This window comes from Phocoena sinus, chromosome 17 (genome assembly GCF_008692025.1).
Source record: "Phocoena sinus isolate mPhoSin1 chromosome 17, mPhoSin1.pri, whole genome shotgun sequence".
Lineage (NCBI taxonomy): Eukaryota > Metazoa > Chordata > Mammalia > Artiodactyla > Phocoenidae > Phocoena > Phocoena sinus.
The window spans coordinates 33,021,525-33,037,567 of record NC_045779.1 but is presented as its reverse complement, the minus strand read 5'-3'; positions in this window follow the sequence as shown (position 1 = coordinate 33,037,567).

Sequence of the window (16,043 nt, the reverse complement as noted above, 5' to 3'; positions counted from 1 at the left end):
TCAGATATGTGCCCCACAGACAGCCAGGAGGTGAAACGAGTGTCAGCAAGTACTGATGAGTGGCTTGAAAATCCAGCCTTTAGAACCTCGAAGTACAGAAGTCTCACTCTCAAAAGAGGGAGATTAAAAGAAGTTGGGAGTGAAAGGACTCACCAGTTGTCTGTTTGGGTTGGGAATAGAAAGACACTGAAGAGCTGGAAGAGCAGAGAGAAGCCAGGAGCAGAAGTCCCAACGTTGGGCAGAATTATCATTGGCAATGGAAGGCAAGGCTGTGAAATACCGTGAGTCATAGTCTTAAAGTTAGAAGAGCCAAATGCACCCCACACCCCAAAATCTGCATTGCTCAGCTAGACCCAGCAAACAGACCCATGATCATCTTGTCTAGAAAAGCATATGATAGCACTCCCTGTGTGACATAATCCCTTTACTGATACTACCTTTGACCCAATTCCATCCTCCCTTGGGTTTCCAGTAAAATCTTCTGAAACTGTAATTTTCAAAAAGTGAAAAACATGACTCTCATCCAAATATCAAATGAACATGTGTCAAAGATGTTATCTAACTTGTTAATTAATGAGGGAAACGTTAAGATGGTAAAGCTCCTTCAAAGAGCATTTTCAGGATCTAGATTTTCATAAGCATGTGGAACAACATTAGAACAAGATCACGATGTTAAATACAAAACTGGCTAATGACCTAGAGTGCAATAAGCCATAACCTTTGGGGTTATCTATTATACTGAACAGAAATTATTTGCCAAATCTACATGTTAACAAGTGACTTCACTGAGTCTGGAAATTTTAATGAAAAATAATGGTTGGGATGAACAAAGCGTATTCTCCTGCCTAAATACCCCTCGGATGGAGCTGCTAAACTATGCCCCTAGATGATATTAAAAGGACATATTACCTATCTTTCTGTCTTACTTCCAAGTTTTAAATAACTTTTCTTAACTCCTTGGTGCTTTATTTTATAATAGAGGGTGGGCAAATCTGATTAACCACAGAAGCTAGAGAACCTCCCCTCCTCAAATTTTTAAACACTGGACTGTCCATAGAAAATGTTGACCTTGGCCTTGACTGACTGGCAAGAGGAATGGTGTGTGAGGAAAGAGAAGAAATTCCTGATTTGAAAGGTCACTCAGATGGCAATGGGAAACAACTAACCCCCGCTAATCTTAGCCATCTGCCAGCCTACCAGACCTTACTGACTATGTCACTCTTAAGTCTGGAATTCAGAAGGGGAAGTTGTTCACCTTCCCCTGTGCTGATCAACCACCTGAGTATAGTTCCCTCAAGATGGAACCACTGCAGTTAGAAATCCAAGGGCATCCTCTGCGGAAGCAGCACTTCTCAGGTGGGTGAGGTACAGACTACCCTTTGAGTGCGGTACAAAAAGCAACTTCAAGCATCCCTCAAAGAGACCAAGTGTTTAAATCAGTTGGTGTGGATCTCCAGACGTCTGTCCAAGAAGATGCTCTTGGTGCACCCAACTCCACATAGGACCAGGAGTAATTAACTATCTCACCTAGAACCTATCCCAGAGAAAAGAACCCAGTATCTTTCAGTGAATATTGACCAAAACCAAAACACTTCCCTCCTTGACTCTTGGCTTTCATACCCCGTTCGGCATATGATTTTTTTTAAAGTATTTTCTGTTAGGACAAACAAAGGGTCAGTAAAAGACATTTCACACAAAGACACAGTTGTACCCTAGGAACAAGATTGAGACAGGCGTGAAGTAAGTGGCCAGGTATACAGAAGAGATTGGTGGTTCAAATGAATTTTGCCAAAGGATTTGCCTGGCATCTATTAGCTCTTATACTGGCTTGGAGTGGTGGTAATATGAAAGGTACCTTGTTACTTCCTAAAAGTAAGAATCAAAACCACAATGAGGGACTTCCCTGGTGGTCCAGTGGTTAAGACTCCACGAGGGTTCAATCCCTTGTCAGAGAACGAAGATCCCACATGCCGCATGGCAAGACCAAAAAAAAAGAAAAGAGAAGGAACCAAAACCACAATGAGATACCATTTCATATCCACTAGGATGGCTGTAATCCAAAAAAAACAGAAAGTAACAAGCATGATGAGGATGTGGAGAAGATGGAACCCTCATACATTGCTGGCGGGCATATAAAATGGTGCAGTGGCTGAGGAAAAAAAAGGCAGTTTCTCAAAAAGTTAAACGTAGAATTACCATAGCAGTTCTACTCCTAGGTATATGCCCCAAAAAGTTGAAAACAGGTACTCAAACAAATACTTGTACACATATGTTCACAGCAGCACCATTCACAATAGCTAAACAACAGAAACAAACCAAATATCTATCAACCAATAAATGGATAGACAAATTGTGATATATACATACAATGGAACGCAACGGTATTCAGCCATAAAAAGGAATGAAGTATTGATACATGCTACAATGTTGATGAACTTCAAAAATATTATGCCAAGTGAAAGAAGTCAGTCACAAAAGGTCATCTGTGTGATTCCATTTATATGAAATATCCAGAAAAGGTAAATCCATAGGGATGGAGAGCAGAACCATAGTTGCCAGGGACTAAGGGGAGAAAAGAATGGGGAGTAACTACTTCATGGATATGGGATATTTCATTTGGGGGCAAGGAAAATGTTTCGGAACTAGATAAAAGTGTTGTTTGTACAACACTGTGAATGTGCTTAATGACACATAATTGTACACTTGAAAACGATTGATTTTATGTTATTTGAATTTCACCGCAGTTTAAAAAAAGTGAGGAAATATCAACAATTATAAAAATAGCGTAGATTTCAAACAGAAAAGAGCAAGTTTATACAATGGCCCTCAAAACGTAAAAATACCCAGAGTAGGGTTTCCCTGGTGGTGCAGTGGTTAAGAATCTGTCTGCCAATGCAGGAGACACCGGTTTGATCCCCGGTCCGGAAGATCCCACATGCCGCAAAGCAACTAAGCCTGTGTGCCACAGCTACTGAGCCTGCGCTCTAGATCCCGCGAGCCACAACTACTGAGCCCACGTGCCACAAGTACTGAAGCCTGTGTGCCTAGAGCCTGTGCTCCGCAACAAGAGAATCCACCACAATGAAAAGCCTGTGCACTGCAACGAAGACCCAGCAAAGCCAAAAATAAATAAATTAAGTTTTTTTTAAAAAAGAAAATACCCAGAGTAAACTAGAGTTTGGACAGAAGAGGGAGCAAGAAACACACAGACATTTACATGAAAGAAAAGTTCTGAAAATACAATGATTTTTTTTTCCCCAGGATCATGTCACTACTCTCCTCCTTGGATGAATTGTTATATCTTCTAAAAATAGAATTTAAAAATAAATAAACTCTTCAATACTGAGAAAGAAATAGTGAACACTCATAGAATTTACAGCTTGAAGGGTTGGCCTGAGAGGTCATTCAGTCCAGCTGTCCTTATTATACAAACGGGAAAGCAAGGGAGACTGCCTAAATGCCTTTCCCAAGGTCGCACAGCAGAGCTGGCGCTAGCAGCAGCCCACAGTTGGTTGGAGACCATGCTTTCCAAGATAGAAGCTCCAATTATGTTCTCTGTGGTTTTATTTTTTTCTCTTGAATCACATATCAAAAATGCTTCCACGCCTATAGCAAATCAGTGTCAGCCACCCCCTCCTCAGCTTGCCAGTATTCACATCCAAGGACAATCAGGTTAAAATTAACATCGCTAGAGCAGCCTTACATGGAAAAGGCCCAAACACGCAGCCTAGCGTGTGTAAGATGTCAGCAGAGTACGCCAGCGCACTCTGGCCTTATTCCTAGGGAGGGGATGGGGGATTCAGATACTGTGTGTATGTGCAGCCTACCTGTCAACTAGCGTCAACACATCCTTTGAGAGTCAGTCCAAAGGGCTTGAACTCCTCTCTCAGACCCTGTCATCCAGATCATTCCTTCCAGCCCTTGCCTTCTGCACTAGAGGGCTGATTAAGCAATTTTCCCAAACAATGACCATTCTCTCCCAAGCCCAGCTGTCTAAGTAACGTGGCTGGGTTTTTTTCCCAACTGCATATATGTCCTGGGACTTCTTTTGAACTTGCTGGTGCATTCCCTTTCTCCCCTCCCTACACCAGTTACCAGAATGGGTCACTTCTTTATGGGGCCTCCACAAAAAGCAGAGTCTGCAGTAAACAGATATTTTGACTCAAGGTTGTAATGCAGATAAGGAACAGTCACAGCCAAAGCATAACTTGAAAGTTTCCTACCCCAACAGGGCTACCACAAACTGGATACCAGCGCCTCAAACACTGCTATTTCATTTTGCTAAAAGGGGCCATTTGTCTTCATTAAATTTTCAAACTTTTAGCTCCTGAAATACAGTTTTCTTATTAAATGTGGATTTACGTCAGTGCCACGAGGAGCACCTAATCCAGCATAATGTTGTGCCAGAAAGGCCTCTCTCCCCTAATTATTTAATTTCGAATAAAAGTGGGATTTTATCTTGGGATTAAGAGTGGGCTCTGGAATTAGAATATTCATGTTCAGATTTTGGCGTCACTTATATCTATGTGGTCTTAGGCACCATACATAACCTCCTATGACCTCAGTTTGCTCATCTATAAAATGACATAACAATGAGCACCTACCTCTTAAAGCCACTTTGAGAAAATAAAAAGTTTGCAGTACATATATGAGTGCCTGGCACATTCTAAGAGCTCAGTAACTGTTATCTATTGTTATCCTTCCCTAGGCGGGGCCTGGTAATTACTCTTCAGTCAGGGAGAAGAACCCGCCTGCAGTCAGGAGTACTCTACTGCTAATATTTTTTGGGCAACTGATCTTCGGGAACAGTTCATACACTAACCTGTCTGAATTTCCACAGGCTCCAAAACGATTCATGAGTTGGAGAGCCAGATCTACAGCTCTATGCAGATCTTATTCCCTTTCTAACATTCCAGAAAACCTCTGCGTGAATATCTCCAGCAAAAGGAAACTGCCCCTTGGCTGTCCATGTGACTTGTGGATGGCCTACTGTTTCTAATTTTGTCCTGTGGGTCCACCCAGCAGAAGGTACTTAGCCCCTCAAACATGTAAATACATTATCAAGTTTCTAGGCTGAATAACCCCATGTTCCTAAAGTGTTACCCCAGGGCCTGACTGATACAGTCCCTTCTACAGGAACTCCGGCTTGTTATTACGCTTCAGAGCCACCCAATTCCTGGAAGGGAGGCTGCCCAGCTCTAAGGTGAGGCCAGGCTGGGGAGAGGATTGTAAAGAAAGTCAGGGGAACAGATCTTCTTCATCATTCTACCCACTAACGCGCACCCCCATCACTCTACGATTCTGAGAATCTTCAGAGATACGGCATCAGCTTTTTTCAAACATTTCCTGAGTTGGATGAGATGTCAGTGATTTTGCAGTGGGGTACCCTAACTAAGCAATTTATCCTTTCCACATAACTTTAGGAAGGGAGGAGAAAGGAAATAGGGAGTGTTCAGTGAATATTATGTGTCAAGCTCCAGGCTGAATTTTTTTTAAATTGTATTTATTTTATCTATTTATTTATTTTTGGCTGTGTTGGGTCTTCGTTGCTGTGCATGGACTTTCTCTAGTTGTGGCAAGCAGGAGCTACTCTTTGTTGTGGTGCACAGGCTTCTCATTGCAGTGGCTTCTCTTGTTGCAGAGCACAGGCTCTAGGTGCATGGGCTTCAGTAGTTGTAGCACGCGGGCTCAGTAGTTGTGGCGCACGGGCTTCACTGCTCCGCGGCATGTGGGATTTTCCCAGACCAGGGCTCGAACCCGTGTCCCCTGCATTGGCAGGCGGATTCTTAACCACTGCACCACCAGGGAAGCCCCATGCTGAATATTTTTCATATGTTACTTCATTTAAATAAACAACAAACATAAGGGGCATTCTAACTACATTCCCCATTTTAAAGATGAGGAAACCGAGACTCAGGAAAGTCTAAAGCTTGCCCTCAATCACAGAGTGCTTAAGCAAGGATATGAACTCAGGCCGCCCAATATAAAGTCCTTTGTACGTTCCTCTCTACCAGACCTGTCTTCCAGGGCTCATCTCAACCTGCTCAGGGACTCAGCTACTACACAAACTATTCACTTACACTGAGCCTGCAATTGCTGGCCTTGACTGGGCTCCACCAAGCTACCATAGTACTGAAGTATCCCTCTAGACCAGGGCTCAGCAAAGCACCGCCTGTGGGCGAAACCTCACCATTGCCTCCTTTTGTAAATAAAGATTTATTGGAACATAGCCACGCCCATTTATTTTCATACTGTCTATGGCTGTTTTCACACTACAATGGCAGAGACTGTATGGTCTGCAAAATCTAAAATATTAATGAGGTAGCCCTTTCTTTGCAGACAAAGTTTGTCAACCCTGCCCCAGACCCACATTATATTGGCAAATATCTCATTATCCCATGGACAATCGTAAAACCACAAGCAAGAGGAACAATGGAATCATAACCCTTTGTTATTTCTCTCACGGAACTTTCTTACATATATGTCTATATGCTGGTACTTTTTCCACATTAACCATAATCTACTTTTCTAGGATAGGCTACACCACCTCAGAACTATTGTAACACCTGTTTCAATGTCTATTTTCATGTGGTAATTTCTCATTTGCCATAAGAGGTGGTGTGTGGACAGTGGTGTCTATTTTTCCAGCATCCAGGCAGTTACCTCTCCCACCGTGTGCAGCTTTGGTAGGACTTTCAGTCAAGGTGCCCTGCCCTCCTCTAACCAAAGATAGGCTTGAGACCCAAATGGCCCATTAGGACTGCTTTCCCACAATTTCACATCTGGAATATCATGACTCACGGACAGAAATTGAGTGAGAGTTGATTTGTACCTGCACCAGTGCCCTTCCAAGACTCTTCATTCCTGCTGCTCTGCAAATTGTCCTTTCCAAGCCTGGTTCTTCAGATGTAAATTCCTTTCTAAATGAAGTTGGCCAGATCAGTGTGTCACTTGTAACCAGACCCAGCTGATACAATAGGTCCACAAAAACCTGCAGGGTAGGAGAATTTGTCTCTAAGGAATCTGATTCCTTCTGAACAAAATAGGACTAGGAGAGAGAGGTCTTGATTTGAATGTATAAAACCTTAGAAGAGGGCTTCCCTGGTGGTCCAGTGGTTGAGAGTCCGCCTGCCGATGCAGGGGATACATGTTCGTGTCCCAGTCCGGGAAGATCCCACATGCCGTGGAGTGGCTGGGCCCGTGAGCCACGGCCGCTGAGCCTGCGCATCCGGAGCCTGTGCTCCGCAACGGGAGAGGCCACAGCAGTGAGAGACCCGCGTACCGCCAAAAAAAAAAAGATATTTTAAATTGAATTATTGAATGCAGAAACATATAAAGGAATATGAACACCATTTCACAGATATTAAATTAGTCCCAATAGTTAATGTACAGTGATTTCCTGTTGCTGATGTAATTTTAGTTCTTTAGGACTAGCAGCTGATTTCTTTGTGACAACATAGTATACCATTAGTATTAAGCATCAGAGACTACCTCTCCGTGGCTTCCACTTGGGGACATCTGCTCATCTGTGATGGCAAAGGCACAGGTGAGGATTTTTAATGCCTTTAACATGGAACTGACAAAATAACAAAGCAGAGCTCACTACATCTGATTCTTGACATTCACACCAGAGGGTGTTTGGGGATGCTAGGAAGGTTCCCCAAAGGAGAGAAGAAATGAAAATTTCCTCTGCGAAGGCAATTCCTGCATCACTTGAACTGTAGGAAAGAACTCTCCAGATCATTTAGCCCACCGACTATCTGAGGAAGGAATCCCCTTCAGAAAAACCCCTGAAAAATCACAGCTGTCCAGGTGAATACCATCAATGATGGTGAATCATTACCTTTAAGGCAGCTTGATTGATTTTTAGATAGCACAAATTGTTAGAAACTTCTAACAACTCTGAATTGAATAAAACCACACACAGAGAAAACGCTACTCCCTCTTCCCTGTGGCCATCCTTCACACCTACCTTGATCATACTTTTCATAGTCCACTAAATCTTCTCAACTCCTAACCTAACACCACAGAAGCTCCAAATCATTTTTAATGTGGCATGCATTGAGTTTTTACTTTCCTACCTGTAGAGGTCAATTAGGTCCTGTCAGGAAAGGTATGGCACACTGAAATTTTGTAGCTTGAGGACAGTTTAACAAAGGGACCATTTAAAAAAGTGTGAGCACAGGGTAGGGAAACTAAAAGGGATTGTACAATACCCCAGGGTATTACCACTCCAGGCTTGAACGAACAAGGAAAGCAGTTAGCAGAACTGGATTCAGGGCAAGCCAAGTAAAGAGGATTGCCTGGCAGGAGCTGTAACCTTCAGCTTCAGATGGCAGCCTCACAGGACAGGGCTTGGTGCAATAAATACCCCTCCCTCACTCTTCTTCTTGACTCTAATCTCCTGCCAGAGGTTTTCACTGGCTAAACGTAATTGGAAACTTGAGGGAAAGGGAGCGCATCAAAGCACTTTATACAAGTTAGATTCCTGGGGCACAGAGCAGAGCGGTGAGCAGACCTGAGGGGCAAATGGAAAATATCTAGCACATAAGACATCTCATGTCTTCTCTGCCCAACATGCATTCACATTTATTCTGGTAACAATACCTCAATTTTCTTCTAGGGAACCGCTTCCCACCCACTCTCCTGTCACATGATTTAAGCCCAGTTGATCACACCTGGAACAGCAGGAGAGGTCATGTGACTCAGGACTCAGGCCTGTCCAATCAGCATCACAACCCTCTTAATAACAGTGATTGACTCAGAGATAAACATTAACTCAATTAAGGACAATGCGAAGCAAACACTGTTCTGCAGGAGAGGAATGTTCTCCTTTCCCCCAGATTGCTGGATATTAGCCTGGAGCTACTGGAAGCCACAGTGCCGCCCAAAAGAAGAGCCTGGATACAGAGAAAGTTAACTCAGAGGAAGGCAGAGCCAAGAGAAAGCAAGACTCAGCCCTGATAACATTGCTTGAGTTCCTGAATCCAATTGTGCCTGAAATCTACCCTGACTCTCCCAGCCTGAAATTTAAATGATATTGAAAAGTTCCTATAGTATAAAGAGCACAGTTTGGACATAAGTTCAAAGTCTGGCTCCATCACCTTCTAGCTAGGCGACATTGGGAAAACCCTTCACTTTATGATCTTCAAGTTCCTTGACTTTAAAACAGGAAATTATAATGCCCTGCCACCCTCCTAGGCTTATTGTGAGTACTAAACAAGATCAGATTTAAAGGTCCCTTGTAAACTGCACGGCACTGTACAAATGTCCCAGATTCTTCTTCAGGTCACCCCCACCTTCAGATGTGCCACACTCGGGACATTGGTAATGCAGCGGTCCACAGTTAGGGGCACACAACATTCTAAAATTACTTCCAAGGCTGAGTAATGACATAGTGGAAAGCAGCTGTCAAGAGCAGTGGCAATCTCCACATTGCCAAATAGAAAAAAAAAAAAAAAAAAAAGAAAGAAAGAAATTAACAGAATCTGCTTTATTTTAAAGAGACAGACTGGAATCAGCAACTAAGAAATAAAATAATGAGAAAAATTCCAACAAATTAAAAACTATGTCTGAAACAATGTCAGGGCAGAGAAGATGAGAAACAGGCAAACTGAAGAAAAGTGGTCCATGCTCTGGGGTGCTGTGATTCAAGCTGCAATAGTCACAGCTGGGTAGCAACAGAGTCAAAATCAAAAACCATGGAACAGACAAGATGGAGTGCTTCCCTGAGGACAGAGAACTGTTGAAAGGAAAAGCCCATACGTTACAACTATAAAATACTGGGAAAGAAATAAAGCCAGAAGCCAGCAAGTGCGGCAGTAAACCCAAGCTCAGAAAAACAGAAAGATATCAAAGGTCTCACTGCTGAAGCCAACCTGATGGTGAGCAGGGAAGCTGAGAGCACTTCACCAAGTGGCTAAACCCCATGTGGAAATTTCAAAACTGAAATGGGAAAAATCCAAAGCACAGCTAGGAAAATGTGTTACCACAGAAGCAAAAGAGAAAAACATATGTGCAAAATGGTTCAATGTGCTTCTCAGTAGCTCACCTCACAAATACAAATACCAGGCTTGGATAAAGCACTTGGCTTTTTGCTGGTCCAGCAGCTCGATTCTACTGTAGACTAAAAGCAAAGAGCAGAGGAAAAATTAACTTGAATTTATAATCCATATGCCATGTGCACCACAGTTTACCAATGGACTAGAAACTGAAAGAAGGGTTAAGTCCACAGGAAAGTGAAATCTTTCTTGTCCAACTGAAGAAACATAAAGTGCTCAAAAGAAATGTATATTTCAAAAATGATTTTCAGCATCTGAGCAAAGGACTGTGCTATGTGCTACATAGGAAGGGAGATGAAAGCAACATATTCCTTCCCCCTGCCCCGCCTCACCCCCAAACAGCTAGTAATCCAATTGAGAAGGAAAATCCCACTAGAAAAGACAGAATGTAGAACGGAACACAGCGAGTGAGACAAACCAGACTTAGGTGGCTATAGAGCAGGTTTCTGCTCAGTGAAAATCATGAAAAAAGAGACTCACATGACAATTTTCTTCCCTTGTTTGAGTGGGCGGAGGAAGTGAATAAATCAGCTTGAAAGCATTGGTTGATACTTTCCTCTGCCTCCCAACTACCCCTCCCCCAAACACAGCATCAAGTCCTGCCCCTTCCACGTCCAGACTGTACTTCGAGTCCTTCTTCCCTCAATCCCTGTTGCTCCTACCCTTGTTCAGGCCACTGTACTCTCTTGCCCGGACCACCCAGATTATCAGCTTATTCCCATTCTCTTTCCCTTATTATCAGTCTTCTACCCAGCATCCAGAGTAATGTTTTTAAATGTAAACTAGAGCAAAACCCTTCCATGGCTGCCAAGACTACAATGAAATATCAACTCCTTCAAGACCCTGTATCTTCCAGCCTCTGACCACTCCTTCAGGTTCATTTCCTCACTCACTCCAGCTTCACTGACTGCTCAGTTCTCTGAATGCCCCACACTCTTTGCCACCAAAATACTTTAGCATATGCTGTTTGCTGTCTGTGATGCTGTTCCCTCCCACTCTTCCCATAAGTCTTATTTGCCTGGAAATCTCAATTTAAAAGTCACTCCCTCAGACAAGTCTTTCTGAGCCCCTACCATAAACTAGGTCTCAGAGCACCATGTACTTTTCTTTATCATAGTTGGTAATTATGTATTTATTCTGTGTCTGACTCCTCACAATACTAAAAAGCGAGGAAATTTTCTTCTTGCTCCCCACTATACACCCAGGTCCTAGAATAGTTTGTGGCACCCAGCAGGGGATCAGAAAATATTTGCTGAATGAATATATACGCTCAGCACTAACATGGTGTGCAAGAGAAGAAATTATGTCCTCTTTATTCAAAGTGATTCCAATCTAATATACGCAAAACAAATGGAGGCAGAAAAAAATAGAAGAAAATCACATGTAGATCAGATTATATGGAAAGTGCCATAGAGGTGCATAGGCAGTCCACGTATCTTTTTTTTTTACGGTACGCGGGCCTCTCACTATTGTGGCCTCTCCCATTGCGGAGCACAGGCTCTGGACGCGCAGGCTCAGCAGCCATGGCTCGTGGGCCCAGCCGCTCCACAGCATGTGGGATCTTCCCGGACCGGGGCACAAACCCATGTCCCCTGCATCGGCAGGCGGACTCACAACCACTGCACCACCAGGGAAGCCCCCATGTATCTTATAAAACAGAAAACACTAAATAAAGAAAAGGTATTCTTTTAGGTCATTTCTATCTTCATGGAAATCCCCATGGAGTCATTGGTAACCACAATTTTCTACAAAGGTAGAACCAAAAATAAAGAAAAACAAAAAGCAAAATAAAACCCACCTACCTGTCCATAAGCAGAGACCAAAGGATCTTGGCTTACTAACCCAGGATTGCAACAAATAGATAGCCAACTGTGCCAGCAGCACTGAACCTGTGCTGGCCGCCAGTGCAGGTCCCAAATTTGCACCACCTGAGCAGTACAGAAATTAGAAGAAGAAAGGAACGCCAAAATTGGTTCCACTTGGAGACATAGCATTGGAAAGCATCACGCCCACACTTACAACAAGGAACAAGCTAGACAAACAGCAAATTAACAATTTTTCATGAACTCATCAGAAAGCGGAGGTCACGGAGCCAATAACCAACCCAGAATCTGAGGAAAAACAGGCATCCACAGGAAGAAACAGGACCCAGGCCTTTGCCTGGCTGGGACAAACACCTCTGGACACCATAAAAGCCATTAGGAAGAATTGAGCTAGAAATGTTTAACAAATTGCTGAAGGCCAATCGTAGGCTTGCTAAGGGCTGCAGTAATAGGAAAAGCTGTGTGAACAGTATGTGGGAGCTTCCTGTACTATCTTTGCAACTCTTCTGTTAAGTCTAAAATTATTTAAAACAAAAACTGATGGGGGACTCATGAACACTACTGAGCGTGGACAGAGGCAAGCAGAAAAAAACATCTCATGGGAGGTCTCCCATCCCAGGCATGCATGGTACTCTCAAAAGAATATCCGTGTAGATGACCTCACTCACCAAACTATGAAAAACAAACAGGAATTCTAATGACTCAGCCCACAGAACCAACGACTAGAAGTTCTTCACCCCTGAAAAACTACAGATATATTTATTTTGCATTCCTAGAAATTATAATAAAGGTTCACATCACATTAATGGAAATAAATTCAGAAGGGAGGTATGGGATGCATGGAGCAATGGGACGCAAAAAATCAGAACACCCGTTGGTAAATTTAAGTAGGAACTGACTCTAAAAATAATGAGGATGGGGGCAAGGGGTATATGAGAACTCTCAATACTTTCCACTCAATTTTGCCATGAACCTAAAACGGCTCTAAAAAATAGTGTACTTTTTAAAAAATACATAAATGATAACTTTTTTGTACTGAAAAACAAAATGGAATTAAAATACTAGATAAAAATGCCACAGAAGATGAAAAGCCTCTCACAGCAGACCATGGGAGGAATATTTAAACGAAGTTAAAGCATTCTAAAAATACTAATCTTCTTCAGGAGGAAGACAGAAATATTGATTTACTATAGACTTTGTTAAAAAATATATGATTAAGTACTTCCGTTTAAAACTCAGGTTCAAGATGGCAACACACACACTGAATCTACAGATACAGAAAGAACAACTTCCTCTGAAAAAACCTAAAAACTGAGCAACTTCTATAAATGGGGCCAAGGAGAAAGCCCACAGGCAGCGCGTGGGAAGGGCTGGGACTCAGTCTCAGCATAAACGCCACCCCTCCCCCTCCCCCACGCCCCCCCACGCCCCAGTCAGGAGGGAACTCAACAGCCAGAGTGTCTCCGAGGAGCAAAGGATCTGAACCCCACACCAGGCACCCCAACTTCCAAGACCTGCACCTGAGAGGCGAGCCCCCAAAACATGTAGCTTTGAAAACCAAGGGGCTCTTATGCCCAAGACCCACAAGGCTGTAGCGACGTGAGAAACAGCTTTTCCGGGCCTGGCGCTGGGACTCACCTGCTCCAGGGCCCCGTGCGGAGCAGCCGCTGGGCGCCCAGAGTTTGTGGTCGGGAGGCTTGTCTGCTTGTCCTGCAGCTTCGGCCTGAGGTCAGGCCTCTGATTTGACACACATCTGGGGCCTTATGGGAGTGCTGTCTGCCTGGGAGACTGGCGGGCGCTGTCTCCGGACCCGTCCTCCGCCTAGCCCAGCCGGACACCAGCTTAGCGCCTCCGAACATCCACCGCCTCCCAGAAGGGAGCTCCTACGTGCCTCTGCTGCCCAGGGCGGTCTTTGCAGCGGCGGCCAAAAGATGCCCCGTGATCACCTGGCTCTGGGAGCAATTCCCCATTGGTCAGAAAAGAAGCCAGAGCTTAGAAAGGTACTAAGCCTGCCAGGTCTCAGAGTTCGTAATGGTGGACAGTGGTGGAAACTCAGGATGCCAGAGCTCAGGCTTCCCTAGGTAAACACTAGCTTTCTGCATTTGTCAGATTGAGTGAAAGGCCTTGCATGCTTTTTGCTTTGCAAACTTTCCCTCATCTCTCAAGTTGCACCCCTTCAAGAAGTGTTCCCTGGCCCCTCAGTCTGGGCTTCCACAGGACACAAGGCACACCTGAATCTTAGCCCTTTACCACACTGGATGTGTTACTTGACCTGATTCCCAATTAGACTGAAAGATCCCTGAGGGCAGAGGCTAATTCTTTTTTTTTTCTTTCTCTGTTTTTAACTTATAGTTGATTTATAAGTTTCAGGTGTACAACATCGTAATTCACAATTTTTAAAGGTTGTAATCCATTTATAGTTACTGCAAAATATTGGCTATATTCCCTGTGCTGTATAATATATTCTGTAGCTTATTTATTTTATAAAGAGTAGTTTGTACCTCTTAATCCTCTACCCTATCTTATGCCTCCCCCCAACCCTCTCCCAACTGGTAACCACTGGTTTGTTCTCTGTGAGTCTGTTTTATTTTTTAGACTCCACACATAAGTGATATCATACAGTATTTATCTTTCTCTGTCCAACTTATTCCACTAAGTGAGATACCCTCCAAGTCCATCTATGTTGTTGCAAATGGCAGGATTTCATTCTTTTTTATGGCTGAGTAATATTCCATTGTGTATATATACCACCTCTTCTTTATCCATTCATCAGTTGATGGACACTTAGGTTGCTACCACCATATCTTGGCTATTGTAAACAATGCCACTATGAATGTTGGGATGCATATATCATTTTGAATTAATGTTTTTGTTTTCTTCAGATATACAACCAGGAGTGGAATTGCTAGGTCATATGGCAGTTCTATTTTTAGATTTTTGAGAAACTGCCATACTGTTTTCCACAGTGGCTGCACCAATTTACATTCCCACCAACAGTGTAGAAGAATTCCCATTTCTCCACATCCTCACTAATATTTGTTATTTGTGGTCTTTTTGATGATAGCTATTCTGACAAGTGTGAGGTGATACCTCCTTGTGATTTTGATTTGCATTTCTCTGATGATTAGTGATTTTGAGCATCTTTTCATGTGCCTGTTAGCCATCTGGATGTCTTCTTTAGAAAAATGTCTATTCAGTTCTTCTGCCCATTTTTTAATCAGGTTGTTTTTGTTTTTGTTTTTTGATGTTGAGTTGTATGAACTCTTAGTATATTTTGGATATTAACCCCTTAAGGGTCATATCATTTGCAAATATTTACCTCCATGCAGTAGGTCGTCTTTTTGTTATGTTGATGGTTTTCCTTTGCTGTGCAAAAGCTTTTAAGTTTAAGTAGGCCCCATTTGTTTATTTTTGCTTTTGTTTCCTTTACCTTAGTCAACAGATCCAAAAAAATATTGCTACAATTTATGCAGAGGCTAATTCTTAATAGACTTCTTATTCCCAGGTCCTGGCACAGCTTGTTTGTGAATGAAAAAGAATTAGACACTCCTTATGAATCAACAGAAGATAACTCTATTTCTCAATAAGGCTCCGCACCCAATTTGTGTGGGTTTTTTCCCCACACCAAGCAGTCCTCCAACACCAGCTGGGTGTCCTACAATTCAGCTGTTTTCCCTGGCAATGGTGAAGAGACTTCCTCATCTGCTGCAGCCCTAGACTCTAGGGATTGCTTTTGCAGCCAGTGTCCCTTCTCTAGGGACTCATAGAGGTGATGGGCCACGACAGTGTTTTGGATGTCAAGTAGATTAAAGTTCTTCAGCTAGACCTGGAGAGATAAGAGAGAGGAAAATTCTGGCAGGAGACTGCACAGCAGAAGTGACTGATCAGTTCTGATTTTCTTTGCAGCAGCAGTTGCTCCCATTTCTCCTCCTACACCTGGTCACTACCATGTCCTCTACCGAGGGTGTGGAAAAACGCAGTTCGGCCGGCATGGGGAGACATACTGCCTATTTGGTGGCTACCGGGCCTACGGGGATGTACCTTTGGCCAAGCCAGCAAAGGTGGAAGCAGAGACGCCAGTCTCCAGATGATGTCCCAAGAGAAAGCACACTCCGGAAAAGTCGGACAAAGACCTACGTTGCTCCAGAACAAAAATCCA